Genomic DNA, 20,223 nt, shown 5'->3' on the forward strand with positions numbered 1-20,223 from the left:
GATTACCAGCTCGATTTGAAAGCGGATGACGGGGGATCATGGAAGATGAAATCAAGAGTACCCTGTGACAGTTATAGCGGAAATGGTCTTAACCCGATCCCTTCCATTGTCATCTTTGATGGATCTTCTGGGTTAGGACATATGACATGCTCCCTTACCCCAAACTTATTAGATCTAGTGAGTTATTGTAAGAAAACTGAGAATTATGTCCATTTTGCAGAGCTTTGCTCACTGATGACACCGCCTCACCCCCGCACAACCATCAGTTCATGTAGCTGTTTCATACGTTAACACACACCCCCAATTACCCCTAGATTCTGCGCTAGCGTCTGAACCATTGTCTAGAAGGCGGACGGGAGGATGTTAGATGTTGATTAATCTCTTCCTTCCTTCGCCCTGTTCAGATTGGTCCCAGGACAGCTCGTTTCCTCTATTGCTTTCCTACGGGGGCCAGCAAGCGAGTCAGTCAGCTCCGCACGGCCCAAGCCCGCTGGGGAGGGCTGGAGATGTGTACACAAAGACCCTGGTAATACAACAATATGACAATGATTGAGTTTATGCTTCACAGAACGATCTGATTACCTATCTGGTTGTCTTGTGATTGTCTCTGATTAGGGTTGGTGTGTCTTTTCTTTGACTCATCTGTCAGATATTGTCATGTCCCTCTTGAAGACAAAGTGATGACAGACTTGAAGGTATAGGTGAATCTAACTTCAGAGGACTGTAAATTATGGTGACCATATTAAACTGGGAGAGGGGCTTTTAAAGAAGAAGAAGAAAAGTACTTCCAATGGATTATGCTGTGAGCCTGGTACGTTACTATGTCAGAGCATCAATTATCATTTGTTGGGCATGAAAAACAGTCTTGAAACCAAATTTGTTTTGGCTCCCATTGAAACCACAAAACAGATTGGAATTTGATGATTGAATTTCATAGCATAGTGCACTTGACTAATAATCTGGTCAGGAGGAAGATCAGATATGACATTGTAAATTAATTAAAATTCTACTTCCAAAGACCAAAATAATAATAATCTGCTTTTATATAGCGCTTAATACATCTGAATGACTCGTCGTCTCAAAGCAGTTTACAGATATTATTACCCAGATCATTGGATCCTGGCATGCCCGCATACAACATATGCACTTTCTCCACTCCCTGGGGAGCATTCTAATAAATAGTTTCAAGACTCAATTGCTAGCTATGCTACGTAGGCTTTCACATCCTACCAGGTACCCATTTAACACCTGGGTGGAGAGTGGCAAAGTGTGGATTGATGCTTTGCCATTGAAAGGACGCTCGGGCCATGGTGAGATTTGAACACACGACCCTCTGATTGCAGGGTGAGAGTCAGAACCGCTACACCACGATGCTTCAACAAAATGACAGCAGCTTGTATCAAGAAACAGTAAGGGAAAGTGTATTCAATCTATGGCTCTGGTGTCGACCCGTGACGTCATACTATTCAAGTGGGGGGGGGGGTGAAACAATAGATCATCCACCCATGAACAATAGATTTACAACACAAATCGACACCCATGATCTATGGCTATTGAAATCTTGTGATTCTGGTGGTTCCTGTACTGAAAAAAACAAATAGCCAATCAGAATGTGTTATTTTAGTTGCAATAAGATTAAACATTACATTCATCAAGAAAAATTAATTGTACTTGATTGCAAATATACAATGTACAAAGGAATCTATAGACATACATGTAAGAAGAAAATGACTGCATAAAAAAAGCTTAATGGAAAAGATAGAACTTAATTAATAGAAAGAGATGTTCTGATACAAATATCAAAAGAAAGTGCAAAGAAACCAGTAGGTTAAAGCATCAATCAACTGTTTATTTCAAACTTTAGACGGATAGATGGTTGATAGTGCATATGGCATCAGAGAAGGAACAACCTGTTTATAATAGCTCAATTCCCAACGAGATGGCCTAAAATATCTTGCTCCAAAACGTTCCGTCATTCAGATGAACTTCTCCTGAGCTCTGGGGAGGTGTGATCAGTCAGGAATCTGTCATAATTCTCAGTTAATCTTGTACTTCTAATCCCCTTCAAAAGACCATCTGAAGACCTGTTCACACCGACCAGATTGAGAAAATATACAAAGGTCCAAGATTTTGTTATGGCCTAAAAGTTTCTTGGGAGCATTTTTATATTTCACTCCATCTGATCACATGGTCACACACTCCCAATTTAAAAAATATATGGAATTTTCATGACTTTGTTATTAAGGCCCAATGGGTAACACTTTTATCAACCTCTGCCAAATGAAGACTGCAAGGCACATTGTTTTTAATATTGGGTACAACATTTCCTTGGTAACTGCATAGAAATCAGGGGAAAATCTGGCAGAGCGAACTACATACTTGATCGTTTTTCTCTCATTGTTCTGGTAAATTTGTAGTTTACTTCTAATTTAGGAATATTTTTCTTACTTTTGTTGTGGATATTGGGCCTTTTAACACGATAGAGGAATCAATTGAAAATGTTGGTATTTCTGTTTGAGTCTACAGGGAAACCATGTAAAAAAAGTTCAATTCAATTCAGTTCAGTCATAAGGCCCTGTACTTTGTTTTTACTCAGGACAGCAAAATACTAAGCATTTGCTGATCAGGGGAGAATTCCCGATCAGAAAATACAAGGTATTTTGCGTGATCGGGGAGGTGTGAAAGCAATTTGAGAAGACCCTTAGAAATCTAGCTGCGTCACAGCAAACTCTTCTCCGACCCTTTGAAAGTATCTTGAGAAATTCGAGCCATTCCAGAAATGACTTGACTACCTGTACCTGATGGTGACCAGTCTGTTTTGTAATATTTGCTTGAGCAGAAAGCTCAGCTTCTCTTAAGTGACCATTGTAAAAATAACCATCCGTTAATGGTGTTGTTTTGTAATCAAGTCCAGGGTTGAGTGAAATCTATCTCAGGCTGTGTCTTTTTACCTGTGTTGTCTTAATTCAAAACCCTCTTCATTGAATCAAGGGATGACAAAGAAATTTTCACAGGAAACGTGAAATAGGAGTTCATGGGTCGTGGGTTTGAATCCCAGCCATGGCGTAATTTCCTTCAGCAAGAAATTTATCCACATTGTGCTGCACTCGACCCAGGTGAGGTGAATGGGTACCTGGTAGGAAGAAATTCCTTGAATGATTGAGGGCCTAGGCAGCCCAGGCCAGCTAAAGCCGGGGTAATAATAATAGCAGGGCCCGCTGGGAGAACAGTTATCAGAACTGAAGTGGCTTCCCTGGGTAAATATACCTATATCATTATTTTTTTTATTAATATTATTATTTTTTATTATCTGCAAACTATACATGTACATGAATTTACTAAATTTCAAAGCTTGAGTTGTATTTTCTAATACAAAAGAAAATATAAACATTTACTGACAGTTGTTGAAATAATGCATACATATATTCAAAACAATTACTTTTTTAAAGAATCAAATTGTATATATTAAAAACACATGGATGCTGGAAGTCCTTCCAATGGTTTCGGCTTTCTCTCCTTGGAGATAATACATACAAATTTTTGAAATTCTATGTTCAATGTTATTATTCTAATTTGTATACAGTATATAATTAAAAATAAATAAATGAGGGATGCTAATGGCTGAGAAGAAAACTGTACTAGGATTAGAAGCTGTATGGTCGTAGATTGGGTGGGAGGGAGTCTGAAAATTCAAAAGTTAACGTTAACGATGTGGTCGTTAGTAACCTCACTCACTAATTACAATAAAAATAGCCATAGCTGTAATGTAGAAAGGAAGTTGTAGGGTAGAGTTACAGGTCTCTGAGGACAATCTTGAGGAATACATGGCCTGAGGTCTTACCTGAGAGAGAATCATCCCTCAACACCACCCTGTCTTCCTTGCCTATCAACTATGGACCTACTTGTGCTGGTAAAGTCCGATCACACCTGGCTGATCTAGCCAGTGTGTTCCAGCTGATGTATAGCAAGCCATTTTATTTCATCTTAGTCTTGGTGTAGAAATTGCTATTTTATAACAACATTTTTTTTTATATATAACAATATAAAATTTGCTTCTTTACCTTGGTAGAAATGCAAAAGGTACATGTACATGTAGAACGATGCCTTGCCAAAGGATTAGAGTGCTGAAGAGGGTTTGAACTCAAGAGCTTGTGGTTCAGAGTCCAGAAACGTTTCCACTTGCCAAAGGATTAGAGTGCTGAATGGGGGTCTGAACCCCAGACCTTGTAGTTAAAGGGATGGTCCGGGCTAAAAGTATTTATAGCTTAATAAATAAAGTAGAATTCACTGAGCAAAATGTCAAAAATTTCATCAAAATCGGATAACAAATAACAAAGTTATTGAATTTTAAAGTTTAGCAATATTTTGTGAAAATAGTTGTCATGAATATTCATTAGGTGGGCTGATGATGTCACATCCCCACTTGTTCTTTTGTATTTTATTACATGAAATTAGGTTTATTCAAATTTTTTCCTCCAAGAACTAGAAAAATTGGTTTGACAAGTGATTTAGTACATTAGATATTTATTGTTGCAACGTATTTCATTATAAGGGAGACAAATTATTCACACAAGTATGAAATAATGAAAAAAATATGATTTTATGTAATAACATAAGAAAACGGAAAGTGGGGATGTGACATCATCAGCCCACCTAATGAATATTCATGAAGACTGTTTTCACAAAATATTGCTAAACTTTAAACTTCAATAACTTTATTATTTGTTATCCGATTTTGATGAAATTTTCGGCATTTTGCTCAGTGAATTCTACTCTATGTATTAAGATATAAATATTTTCAGCCCGGACCATCCCTTTAAGAGTCCAGAGATTTTCCACTGATCCTTGACACCACCCCGTCTTCCTTGAGAGTCCCCAATTACAGTATGCTACACTTAAGTTTCTTTTTAATTCAAGGCAATATCACCTATTAATAAGTCCCTTGGAGAGGAAGTAAGGTTGTCAGTTCTGAGGTACTTATTTCGTAAGCATATACAGGCTGTTGTCTTGCAGTTACATAATAGCAAACATTCACCAACGAAGAAAAGAGAGATCTCATATCATTCTGGATGTTTCTTCCCAAAGGCTACTTGATGAGGTGCATATACCTTTTGCATTAGAATGTACCCGGTACTACAATATGTAGATTGATGAAATCCATTTTGTATCTACATCAGATTATAGAGAATGTCTTAAAATTCATAAATAATGTATATTATTTCATTCTTCCATGCAATGATATTCTCTGTCAGGTTTTTGAACCCTGATCTCTCCTTCACAAGGACCCCTGCTCTAACCGCAGAACTCTCCCACAGCCACGTGTGAGGTATATGAAGCTTAAACCAAGGAGCTTCCTTGCTTAAACCGATGGCTGTGCATGCTTGTACATAATGTATGCCATGAGGAGTTGTGGTGAACATGCTTGAACTTGGGGCAGTGACACATTAGTTTCTCCATGTGCGTTGGTTTTCATTTCTGCCTTGGGGAGGGGGTGCAAAGTTGATTGTGAAAGGGGAAGGGGGAGAGGAGTCAGATAGGGATAAGACAGCATAGTCGGGAGGGGGGAGAGAGAGAGAAGAGGGAGAGGTCATTACAGAGTGGGAAAATTTTGGTGGAAGAAGGTTGTTTTATAAAGTTTATAAAAGCACAAATACAAAGGAAAGAGTGGAATGGACATCTATATAACATGGTTTGGTCCTGCTCAAAAAATCAAAAGTAAATGAGGTATTTCATGTGTTTGTTGGATGCAGAGACATACACATACAGGTTGGAAGGGTAAGGATGGAAAGAAGGAAAAGAGAGAGACAAGGGAAGAAAGAGGAGGGGATAATAAAAGAAGGAGAAGTGAAAATGTAGCAAGAAAGTTCAAGCAGGGGGAGGGGGTGATAATGACAAAAGGCTATGCTTACAGAAATGGAAAAAGGTAAAAATGAAAGAGGACAGATACATCTAATATGGGCAACAAATCATGAGTGGGGGATGAGTGGAAGAGAGAGAAAAAAGAAAGGGAGGGGAGAGGACAGATCATTTTTCGGAAAGTATCTGTAGCACATGGATCCAAAGTTCATGCAGGTGGCTTAGTGCTGCATCCCATAGAGACATATGTTAATCAGACTCGCTTCCCTCTCGCTTTAGATACCCTGAAGAACAAGAGATGCTCAGGGTACGAGTCTCCATGCCCAGACTCTTGATTGATCTGGTGAGAAGTCTGACAAGATCTTGATCTTGAACTATCAGAACTTGGAGGTGTTACTTTTGCATATTAGTTGGACTCAAAGTCACATACATCTTCTCTTTTTCTTGCATGAATGAAATGCTTTGATTCCATATTAGCCTTATTTCACAGAGATTGTCGGCAGCAGATTTGAGGAAATGCTGCCATCTGTTGACCAATCTATTCAGCAAATGAATTGATGTTCAATGTGTAGGACTGGCAATATAGGACCGAAGGAGCACAGGTTTGACTGTGTGTTGGGCGCGGAGGGAGGAGGAAGGCACATGACAATATTGCGTTAACTTGCAACCATAGCTTTTCGTAGCTATCCATTTGTCAAAATAAAATTTATTAATGTTTCCATGTACTTTCTCCATATAATTTACACCCTGTAAACCCTAAAAACCGAACTCTAATCAAGCAAGTTTGAATTCGTTTGAAAGCCAGACCAATATGTGGGAAAATATACTCTAAATGTGGATGAGTACCTAGACTCCCATACCCCTTTTCCTTGATATTTGCATTGATTTACCATTAAAAAAAAGTAGTAGGAAATGCGATACATTGCACCTCAATCAGGAGAGACTAGGCCTACCCTTTTCTTTGTGTGTTTTTTTTTGGTCATATATTTGTACACCAGTATACATGTGATGCCCCCATGCCAGGCAAATATAAAGTAGAGCTCAAATCAACAATTCTTTCTGCTTGAAGTTGATGTTTCCTAGCTTGCTTTCAATTGCCATGTTTTACCGGTGAAAGGGACACATTAAACCTGGGACCCATTAACCTATTATAATAACAAATTTACTAGAACTGTTTAAAGCTACTGAAACCATTCAATCTGATAGTAAACTTGTTATAGGATTAATGGGAATTGTGCATATTTTATAATAAGGCTTTATAAATTAGGGCCCTGGTATAGTACATGTACATGTATGTAGGAAGTTGCCAGGTCAATACATGTGTATAGTAGCATTCTAATCAACCATTCCTTCTGTTTTGATTTAATATTTCAATATGGTAAGGTTTTGTTGCTTTTGTGTTGTGTTGAATGGTATGCTTTACAACCTGGTATTTCTATGCCAGACCAAATAATGTAAAATTTGAAATGACAATTCTGTTTAAATTTGATATCTCAATATGGTAATGTTCCTTCTCGTTTAATTGCCCTGTTTTACGGGTGAAAGGAATGCATTACAACTTGGTATTCCTGTGTAGGGGTTACCGTCAAGTCAGTGGGTAACGTGTTCAGGGTTCGGTCTTTCTAGCACAGGAAACTAATCCAGGAAGTGGACTCTTAAGTACGATATTAACCAAGATATTACAGAATATCAAATAACTCCTTAATAATTACCCATCTCAGTTTTTGTAACCCAATTTTTTATTGAAAAGGGATATCTCGTTTGGAGTTGAGCTAAAATTGTTCCAAAAAGCCAGGTGTAAATCAGTGATCTTATCATGAAGCACGTTTTGAATCCTTGACAACAAAAAACATAGAAATAGAGTTTAATCTGTCAAAATCAAGCGTTGGTTTGGATCTAATCGCCATTTTACATGTATATTTTGAGTTGTAACGACTGTTTGTAATCATAGGAAATGACCATAATGGATTTTCCTACACTGTTTGATCAGTGTTTCATTATTTCCTTGTGAACTTTCATCGGGATTCTGTTTTAAAGCCAGATTTTAAAGTCAGAAGCTCGGAATCAACCATTAAGTTATTTTACATCTAAGGAAATAAAAGCTGCATATAACGGTCTGTTGATATTAAATTAATATTGATTATGTGAGATATGAACTCAAATTTAGACTTTTTATGGGTAAACGAGTAGGACAATACCTATTGAGCCTACATTTGGGCATGGTGTTTATACGAAATGTTCCATATTTTGCAATTATTGGACATTAATTACAAATGTACGTACTGGACTTTGGGGCTGCTTTATACATATAATTATAAAGCCATAATCTATGCACAAGTTTACTGTGCATGGCTTACCGGCTAGTGACCTGTTCTTGTGCTAACAAATTTTCAGTGGGAGTGAAATTTCTACAACACTAATCAATTATTTTCTTTGAATTCATTTCAAAGCCAGATGAAAATCAAAGAGGAGAGGAAGGGGGAGGTGGGGGGGGGGGGGGATATGTGGTCCATGCCCCCCTTCCGTGTAGATGATAAAACGGAAGAAAATCAGTTTGAAAATGAAAGTGTATTGTATTAGGATACAGCACAACTGAATGTTAGCCACATCCTTTCATACAGAACGCTGTGGTGAGAAGACCACAACTGTTTATCTTTCTCATGGCAGGCATATGTAGGATTCACAAGCTGCTTTGTGAAAAATCAATTAATCATAAAAAGTAGGGTGTTTATCTATGTGAAAGCTGTAACGGGTATAAAACCTCATTAGAACTCGGAGTGGTGAATTGATGTACAGTTATGTATATTTCATATTTGATCAATTTGATATTTCCATTTTTAATTACATGTATGTATTTTGAATGGAAATAGATAAATAGATTAAATGAATGAATGAATGTACACAATGTTGCTAGAAAGAATTACATTTGCTTTGAAGTCATTGTCAAAATACATGATGGATATAACAGGTATACCTTAGGAAAACCCAGACTGATGCAGTGATACACATTGTTTATAGGGGATGTAATCATGCTACATGTACTTTCTGTTAGAAATCATAATGATGACAGTCTGTTTATCCATTTATTAGATATTAATTAAGACATTAATTTCAAAAGCACTTTATAGATTTAAAAGCTGTCTGCATGAAAATTTGCTTTTAAAATATTACTTTCATGATTATGGGCCTTCCTTTCTGAAGTCTGCATGTCACTAATAGATCCATCACTAAATGCTCTAATTGATAACAAAAAATTGATAAGCATTTGTTCTCCCAGGAATACGAATTCACCTTTTCTCACATGTTATGTTAGCATTGCTTTGACAACAGCTAATAAGTAATTACCTCACAATAGCTTTCCCATGGCTTTTATTTTTGGCCAAGATGCCCTTTTGAGGAACGACCCTCCCGGGTACGCCGATGCGCTGCCTTGTCGCTCTCAACGCCAAATCTAGGCTGAATTGCCCTGAAAAAAGGGCTCCCTCGTTGACGGATATAGAGGATGAAGCTTCTCCTTTTGTCACTCAGCTTGAAGAGATTGGAGGGCCGGACTAGCGCTGACAAATTGAGCTTACGATCCCCGGTTCGTGAATCTTAATCAATCCCTCCCCTGTGGGTTTTTCTTTTTAGGTTTACCTATTTCGCTGTCAGGTAGTGTACTTTGACAAAGGCTTTAAGATGAAAATGATTATATCCCCCCCTCAACCAACACTTAGTATCAATGCATTTATGTGGTTTACCTGCAATAGCAGTCGCAGAGTGTGATTTGAAAATTGGTTTAAAATAAGCATGATTACATGTATCTTCTTCAATAATATCTCTTGATTAGTATTTATTGAAAGGATGTTCAAAATGAACAATAGTCCTCTGAGAAAGTAAGGAGATGAATTAAATTGATTACTTTATATTGTTATTAATCGATTAATCAATTGAAGAGTGAACTTCATGTCATGAAATGACTTTAAAAGCAATTGGCATTAATCTTTATTAAAATTTAAAAAAATCTTTTTCATCAATTAATTTAGGATTTCAGAAGGGTGAGTTTTAAAAAATCGAGTATTTTCACACCTGATTCTAAAAATATATGAAACCAAATGAATCATTGTGTACTCAATGGTTTAGCATAAATGCATATATTTTTATTCCTTAAACAGAGAGAAAAATAATGAGCATGGTATACCAGTGTGTTGACAGATAGTAAAACAGCAAAATGAAGATTTTTTTTCACAGAGATGCTGTTATTCTCAAATTCTATGAGAAAAATATTCATGATGACCGTTCAGTCCAGTGGCAAAGGTGTCCTATTGAGTCTATACTATCATTGAGGTAATTTACATGAAAGACAGTCTATCACCATATAAGGAATTACTTTGACTAAACTGCTGAGCAAAGACCACCTCTTAAAATCGCAGGGCAAAAGTGCAAATGCCTGAAGTATCTGGGCTTTCACCAAAGCTCTCTATCTTCCATCAACAGTTGTGATTATAAATAGTTAGTTGGAATATTAGACTCTGTGCTGTGGATAGCATTTTATCACTCTTTATATGCATTGAACCCCACCTGGATAGCATCTTGACCTTTTGCACAAAATTAGAAATCCAACATCAATTCGCGTCATTGGTATATTGAGGGGCATCTAATGTTGTAAGATTCTTATTTCTATCACTTCGTTCACCGCACAACATGTTGCAAATAACAAGAAATCTTCAATATTGGGCCTAAAATATAACAAACCTGTCTTCAAATTTTCTTAGAATTTATGTTTTATTTTCTTCACAAAATGTAATATTTATTGAAATTAAATAAAAATTTGCCTTATCTTACCATAGTGTTGGGCATTAACAGTTTCAAGTGCCATCTCCATTTCTTTAAATTGATGTGGAGCTTCTTCACAAAATAGAATTTTGAAGATGAATCGAATTAGGAAAACCAGCCCTTGTATAGATTCCCTGATACACAAACTCCACTTGTGCATCAAAATTTCATGATTTTTTTTACTAGGTCAGACTTTTGACCTATTTCAAGCACTCTCTTCATACATCGTGCAAAGTTTTTTAATTTCAATTATCTCTCTATCATTTCGGGGGGATTTTGCCTGGAATCATCCCAGTTTGGAAGTCATTCATTGTAATAGTTTTAATTAGTACATTGCTTCCTCTGCTCATCCATTTACCTGGCCTGTTTTGCATTTCCGGATAACCTGAATTTCGTGAGAGAAAAAACCCTAAAGCAGAATGAAAATGTTCCCACAGACTAGCAGTTGCATGATTAGCACCTGAGATGTACTTTCATGTTGTATCCTATATTAACCGGTTGATTCGCAGAGAATGATGACCCATGTGCCATGTTGGGGGACTTGATATTCTAGGAGTTGATGGGTTAATTACTGTCTGTACTCCCACGTACAGGCTTGAATGGGAAATCATTATCTGCAGTTGGCTGGTTCGAGCAATCAACTCACTGTTCAGATTTTTTACACCCATGATCTACTAGTATTGGATGGAAGAGTAAAATTGAAAGAAAGATAGTTGGCCCATGGAATCCACATGGATATGCATGATTTTTTACGTCCATGGCAGGTTGTGATAAAGAAAATTGATTATTGATGAAATCGATATTAAAAAGATGATAGTTGGGAAGTTTGTGGGGGTTATCGCGAATTTTTCATTAATATAAGAATTCATCCACTCAAAAACCAGCATATTCATACCACTGTAACTTATAGCAGCCAAAACCGTGGCCTTCCAAAGAAGAATAAAGGATTTTCAATGTGTTATGCAATGCATGAGGTGTGTTGCTATGTCAGTGCATACATAATCTTTTGTTATGCGCACCTGAACCCCCCCCCTGGTAGAAATTATCACGAAGCAACGATCAACGAATTGGTCTATATAGTGCATGTATATGTTTGTTTGTTTGGTTTTTTAACAATGGATGACCACCCATACAGCCAAAAAAAAAATTCCCCATCCAAAGGGTGACTTTACATCAAGACTGGTCAGCCAACATACCCATCTCAGAGTGACTTTGTTGTTGTTTTCTGTTTAGGGTCATGATAAGTTCATTGACCTGTTTGACCTTGACAACCAGACAAGCCGAAGTTCTAGGTCTGCTTCACCTAACTGTTACTTCCTAATGCCATTTAGGATCAAGACTTTCTTAAGTGCACTAATTGATCTGCTGTCTGATGGCATAATTACCAAGTACTACATCCCGGTATGGTTCCGCTATAAGTGCAAAGAAAGGGGATAGTGAGAACAGACCCAGACGTTACTTTTTGTAAAATGAATTAAGTTACTGCTTACATTACATAGTCATTTTAATTATATTTGTGTTTAAAGGAGAATGAAACCCTTGAAACCAGCTGAATCCATATCAAAGAGAACAATCAAAGAAACATATTGTTGAAAGTTTGAGGAAGATTGAATGAATAATAAGAAAGTTATGAGCATTTGAATATTGAGATCACTAGTGCCATGTAGATCCTCCCATCGGCAATGCGACCAAGATCTGTGATATCACACACGTACAACTCCCTCATTACTTTAGTACTTATTTCACTTATATTCTCACTTTTATAGAGTCTATCACAAGGTTAGGTGTTTTCTTTATGAGATGACAAGTACAGAGGTTTCACAACATTATATCATTGATGAATCGTTTGTCATATGATTAGAATGAGCAAAAAGAGATGTTTTGGGGTATATTTTCAGTGTCCGAATGGGAGAGTTGTACGTGTGTGACATCACAGATCTTGGTCGCATTGCCAATAGGAGGATCTCCATAGCATTAGTGATCTCGACATTCAAATGCTCATAACTCTTTTATTGCTAGTCCTATTTTACTCAAAGTTTTGTTGATCTTATTCTTTGATTTTTCTGCTTTCACAAAAGCTAACTTGCTCCAAGAGTTTCATTCTCCTTTAAATATTTGCAGCTCAGTATACTCAGTATGTCTTTCTTTCAAACTTTCTGAATAAGTGCAAAGACTTGATATAATTTTTATATGTTCTGTGCAAGCAAAGTTTATTGCTATTAATATTATTCTTGTAATCATCATCAATATCGTTGTCATCAGCAACATCAATATCATCATCGTCATCATCATCATCATATTCATCATCATCATTATCGTCATCATCATTATCGTCATCATCATTATCATCATCATCATTATCATCATCATCATTATCATCATCATCATCATCATCATTATCATGATCATTATCATCATCATCATCACAGTTTACACATAAAGCCTTCTGTCTACAATTCATCAATTTTCATTTAAGGCACCCAAATTATAAAAAATGTATTTATCCCAAGTACTTCTGCCTGGAACATGGTCCTCACTCCAGTTAGTTTGTAATATAAGGTTTGGTTTCCATATACTTAATTTATCTAACTCTCTCATGAACTTTGCAACAAGTTTAGTTTCATTTGTATTCATTAATAAAAAAAATGCCACTTGAGAAATGGAATGTTGCCAATTATGTTTGACTCCTAATGAATTTTTATAGTATGACAGATTTTTCATCAATTGTTTGAAAGTACATCTCCAAGGTTGCATTTATTTCAAGTGACATGTACTTTCCAACAAGAATCACAGTTTTTAAAACACTTTCAGTTGAAATCATGGTGGCACAAAAGACAAGATTTATGTATTGTGAGTGACAGAAAAGGAAAACATGAAACGATAAAAATATGTGACAAAAAATAAGTGATTCTGCGAGTATCATGATTGACGAGATTATTTGAATACAACCAGTGTAAAAAGTAAAACTGATTACTTACACAAGGGCTGTTTAAAAGTCAACCTTTTATGATCAGTGATTTATATGACCAGTGGGCATAAATATTATTTGACTGTGGCTATTTCAAAAAAAATTTGGGGGGGGGCTTGTTGCCCTTAGCCCCTGCCTGTTTTTGCCATTGCATGCAACGCTATCCCCAATCATGCTACAAAACAGAGCCAATTAAAATGACCATGGTGTTCATTATTTTATTTACAAGTTCAATCTGCTGCACTGAAGGAGAGATAAAATTTGGCAAGCTTATGATAATAAAGGTGATGAAATTACTCTTTTGCCGAATATATCATTAATAAAGGCAAAATTAATTGTGATTCATGAATGTTATAGTGTTTTAGTTCAAAACTTGCATGAACACATTACGCATCCATACACGCCTGATCTTACTCATAGTTTTTCTTTGTCTTCCCTGAAGACATTGTTTGGCTCATATATATATATATATACACTCATTTGAATTTGTGTTTACAATCAAAGGTAAGTTACATGCAGATTTCAGGAAGAATCTTGTGGTACGACTAGATTTTTTTACAATTTTTTTTCTCTTGTCATAGCATAAAGGCGGGTTACAAAACACAACTTAGAACATGATCCATGTTGTGTTTCTAAGATCAGCTTTTGTATTATGAACACACCAATGCGCACCTGACCTTTATCATAATGTTGCCTTTCTTCACTCAAGACATTGTTCATCTTACAGGGTGCACATCTACTCATTTTAATTTGTGTTATGTGTTGATGTAAGGCAGATTAGCAAATTGTTGTACCTGTGTGTGAGAGCTGTGACGTCAATATGGGGGCAAATGTTCCCCGTGGAATGGAACATCAGGAGACCGCAATCGTTTGGCACCTGCCCGAGTGCACCCAAGATGTTCTATTATCTCAACTGTTAAACAAAGCCACCTTGTAACATTGCTTTTCATGGTTATTACATTCCAGTCATGTTGTTACACAATATTTGTAGGTGTTGGCCAAGGTAGAGAAAAAAAATGTTATGTTGGAAAATAACAGTAAATGTTCTTTTTGAATATTTTTTTGGACAACCATCAGTAGATTCAAGATTTATCTTGACTGACAAGCTGATAGGGGATGGTGGTCATGAAAAATATTTTTTCATTTGATTTTCCTCCTATTAAAAAAGAAAGTAAAATAAAGGACATATCTTATAAAATAAAATGATAAGAAACACAACTAAGATTATCAAAGCCACTGAGATTTTCTTCACTTTGTTCGAGTGAATTTCACTTGTGATTGATAAGGATTTATCTCAAAAGTAGAAGGGGATGGTAATTTTATCAAAAATATTTTGTATTTGAATGTGACTGGTCTAAAAAGAGGATGTTGTATTAAAATGCACTGGTCTTGAAAGATCTGGCGAGTGCTCCCCCCATCAAGTGAAAGGGTTCAAACTTTCTGGGGGGGGGGGGCAATTTCCTTAATATTTTCTCACATGCCAGAAAAAGACATAACATTGAAGAACCAGGTTAAGAGGGGGCAGTTATCATAAAAAGGGTGCACACTGCAAAGACTTGGCATAAAGTTTAAAGGGAAGGTGCTGGACAGGAATACCCCCCCTCAGGCCCTCGCTCCACCAATGCATGACAAGTCACAAGAAAGTTATTTTAAGAAGCCCAAATATATTTTTTAAACTCCACAGGTGAGGTAGATGATGACCATATATAGCATAGAATGCTCAGCTCGCCTGTATTGTTTAGGAAGAGGAATGTCCCTTTAATGTAGTGCCCAAGTTTGTTCAGTGAATTTGAAGAGGAAACTGGGTCGGGACGGCTTGTGGTGAAAGTTACACCACTCTTCCTGTGGAAGGAAGTCTTCCCCTAGTGGTACTTGTGAAATGAGAGCGGTTTTTATAGTAACTTTACCTCGGCCCGGCCGTTCCACCTTTATTTAGCTCGGGTCCCTTTTTCGTGTGATGATGGGACGTTGGAGTTGAATGCACCTCAGGTTTGTGTAGAAAGAAAACAAGGAAAGAATAACATCATGAAACTGATCATTATGATAGAAAAGATCAAAGATATGTCCACTACTCATACATGTACATGTACACCAACACAGACATTCATGCTTGAATGTTTTTTTCTTTCATGTTCAGCATGCGCAGTACTCTACTGAGTAGGTATTTTTATTGACATTACGGATGTTTGAATGAGACATTGTATCTTCAATTATTATAATAGTGATACATGTAATGCAAGTTTACAGCAAAAATGATTTGCAAGTTGCTCTGATCTTATCCTGGCTTAGCTGGGCTTCCTCTTACACTCTTACAAGCACATATCATTCAGGAAATTAACACCTGCATGTAACAGTTTACACTGTGAGTGGAGAGTGGCAGATGTAAATTAAAGATCCAGACCGGACCCGAAAATGAAATTGATAAATTATATACCAATCGAAAGCTTATAAGCTACTAAATACAGCAAGGTATGCTTTATGCATTTTCACCGCTTCCCAGCTGAGTATTTTGCTTGTGAATATTCCAATTATCGGGCTTCGAACCCCGCTTAGAAAATAGGCTTTATTGTGCTTTTCACCTGCCTCGAGACCGTGACGTCACGTTGTGTAAGAAGCGTCGTGATTCCATAGGTTTGTACACAGAAAAACTGGGTGATTTTTTGCTTTCCAGATAACGCATTTCATTCTCTTCACTTCTATCACAGAGGGATATCACATATATTTTTACCCACAAGCTTGAATTTATGAAATCTACAGTTTTGAACTAGTTTTTGCCATATTTTATTTCCTGCTTATTTGGCGCAGATTTCAATTCTATCTGCATTTAGATTATGTATAACAACTTTTCCTGACATAGCAATTTAGGCCCAATAAGAGCCAAACAAAGAAATCACAAAAAAGGTAGTGAATAGTTGTAGGTTTACAACAATTTGAACAGTGAATAATTTTGAGTGCCATTTTCATCTGAAAACGAAATAAAAAATGGATTCATAACATGGAAATGGAAGAAAATACCCAATGCTTTTGTACACAAACCTATGGAATCACAACCCTCCTGACACAACGTGACGTCATCATTTCCAGGCGACGTGGGGGTGCTCAATCGAAGCGTACTTTGGAGGAGCAGTTTCTTTGATTTTTATTTAATATTTGTCAGAAATGGAAGGAGATATATGTAATATTTTTGGTATATTTGTATTGTATGAATCATTACCTTTATTTTGATATATGACTGTTTTTACACCGGTCAGGGTCTTTAATGTCTTCACAAAAGTCATAAATAGAGCATTAATGTTAGTATGTCATGTGTGTGTGAGTAATTTGATGTTTTTACTTTTGTTTTCGTTCCTTGGCAAGTAATTGAGCTACAACACTTTTACAATTGTAAAGTTTTGTGCAATGAGGCCAAATTCAAATATGTTTCTTGAATATTTTGTGTTCATTATGGCACTAAATCAGATTTTATATTCATCAGATAAGGTCTGTTGCGATATGACAGGGGTATCATCCACCTTCAGTGACATTTCTTGATATTTTTATTTATTTATTTCTCTCTTTTCTTCATTTGCCTGTTCTTGCAGGTTGGTCCACAGTCTGCAGTTCGATTCACACGAAAACAAGGTGAAAGACGCCAACGTCAAGGACTCCGATACGTTCACCATCTTTGATCCAAGAAACCCAATGAACCAAAGAAGGAGAGAGGATAGTAAACAGAAGAAGAAAGACAGAAGATGATAGTGAAAAGGAGATACAGGAGTGGATAATCCATCAAGTGGCATCACATAATATTTTTGCTGCAATATTCAAAGAAGATGATAATTCATTCATACGCATGAAAACAAGGTGAAAGACGCCAATGTCAAGGACTCCGATACGTTCACCGTCTTTTATCCCAGCAAACCTAATGAGAGAATGACAAAGGATAGTAAGAGGAAAGACAGAAGATGATATTGAAAAGAAGAGACAAGAGTAGATAAACTATCAAGTTGTTTCTCATCATACTTTTGCATGAAGATTCAAGGAATATCCTGAAACTTCTGTCATCTTTGATTGAAGGAAGGAACCCATGAAATCCAATAAATAGAGAAGATAGTATAAAGCAGAGAAAGAGAAGTTGATAGTAAAACAATGAATTGAAGATTGATTCAACTATCAAGTTGTTTCACAAAAAGTTTGCTGCAACCATTTAAGAAATATGCTGAAACATTTCATCACATTTGATAGAAGGAGAGATAGAAGTAAGAGGCGATAATAGAAAGAGGAGGTGAAGGTTGAATAAACAATCCAGTTGTTTCACATAGAGTGTTTGCTGCAAACATACAAGAGATATGCTCATCATATTTGATCGAAGGAAGAAGAGAGATTGAAGGTGATAGTAGAAAGATGACATGAAGAGTGAATGAATTATTTACTTGCTGTGCATCATGTTTCGTCCCTGAGATTTAGGAAGATGGAAAAACCCATTTCATTTCAAACCATGTTTCTGCTGCAACTATTCAATAATACATCCTGATACTTGATTATCTTTCATATCATTGCACTGAGGTAAAGACATATGTCACTTATCAATGTTTTTCAAGAGCCTTCCTTGCCAAGCCTCAAAGTAGTACTTAAATGCTTGCACTGGGAAAGTTGGCCCTGTGGTGTAGTGGTTCTGACTCTCACCCGGTAATTAGAGGGTCGTGTATTAAAATCCCACCATAACCAAGCGTCCTTTGGCAAGCGGTTATTCAACACCTTGCCACTCTCCACACAGGTGCTAAATAGGTACCAGGTAGGATTTGAAAGTCAGTGTATGCCTCAATGGTAACTGGTTGAAATACTCCCCAGGGAGAGGAGAAAGTGCATTTATTGTGTGCAAAAATGACTGATTGAATCCGATGATCACGGTAATAATACATTTTTGAGCGCTTAGATATGTATTGTACTATGTACAATACGTCTTAAGCGCATTATAAATAACCAGATTATTATTAGATTGTTTATTTACTACTTTGTCAGCTGGAATGAAATGGAGTTCATAATATGACCTTGAAAAACATATTTAGAGCATATTCACTGTTTGAGCAAATTTGATTTATAAATATAAATCACTGATGTATTTAAAAAAAAACTTTTTCTCTCTTGAAAATGATATTGTCCATTTCAGTTCATTTACCATCAATTTATGCTGAACTTGTAGGCATGAAAGAATCTGAGCATATTGCTTAGTGTGATTGTTACATGCATTTATGCAATATAAAATCTGATGCTTTTGTCCAAGAGGAATATTCCTGTTGGATAAAAAAGTCATACAATTTCAAACACATATCTTTTTATGCATGCAAAGTGTAGCATATACTTTAACAGGATTTATTCACCACTACCACTTCTATTTTATCACTTTGCTTGTATTTAACTGCAAAAAGGAGAATCTAGCCCTAAAATAAGTATGAATTCATTCCAACTTTAAATTTTGTTGTCAGACAGCCACTGGTAGAGAAAATAACCAATAAGAATGATAAACCCACCAATGAAAACTGATAATGCAAATTTAGACTTGAAGTAGAGGAAAAACATAATGGAGTGTTTTGTCCTTTCAAATCTACTTTAAGGCCAATAGAAGTAAAATCCCCCATCTTTTATGCAGGGGTGGCAAAATTCAAAAAGTGGGCAGGGGAAAAAAGTCCTCAAAATGAGAAGTGGCACATGGCCCTTTTGTCACCCTCCCCCCCCCCCCCATCCACACCTGCCCATGTGCATTTATTTATAATATAAGTATAATGTAGTATGTGTGCTGGTAATCATTCTATATGAAAAAAAAGTTTGATTTATTTGAAACCCCACTAGGTGGGGCTATTGATTGGTGAAGGAGAAAATTTTGTTGTTCTATTTGAATGAAATGAAATTAAATTCAAATGAATCCAATGGAGTTCTATGTCCTAGAATTGTACTGCTTTAAAGGTTTACAGGAGGACCAAGGTAGAGGGTATGACATTAATTAGTATAAATGTCTATAAGAGATGAACAAGTTAAAAATACATCCACAACTTCCTCAGACTGCCCCTGCCTTTTGTTTGCCTTTGATATCTGTCGTATTTCAATCTTTGACATGGTCCTACTTCTCGCTTTGAAGTCTTTTGTAATGATTCTTTTTATAGAAGTACAAAAGAACCTTGGATGTCCGTTTTGAACCACAATTTTTCCTGCGACCTTGTAAACAGAAATGTTTGATATTCGTTGCAGCCATGAGAAATTATCAGGAAATCGTTTTGGCATCTGGGTTCTGCATAGAGTCCTGTTTAATAGAAATTGTTAGCAATGACAAATTACAGGCCAAGTGTACTGTTGCAATGGCTATAAAGAGAATTAAGGATTTATTATTGATAAATAAGGTGATTATTATGAAGGGTTTGGAAGGAGGGAGTGTTTAAAGGGGGTAATAAAGGAGCAAGGGGGATTGATAGATGGAAATTAAGAAAAAGAACTACTAAAAAGGTTTTATATCGTATGATGAAAATATGTGTTGGTCCATGTATCCATATAAAAAAAAAAAGAATAGAGAAGTGGTATTGTCTACATTACAACAAACAACACTGGATACC

The sequence above is a fragment of the Lytechinus pictus genome, chromosome 11 (genome assembly GCF_037042905.1).
Source record: "Lytechinus pictus isolate F3 Inbred chromosome 11, Lp3.0, whole genome shotgun sequence".
Taxonomy (NCBI): Eukaryota; Metazoa; Echinodermata; class Echinoidea; order Temnopleuroida; family Toxopneustidae; genus Lytechinus; species Lytechinus pictus.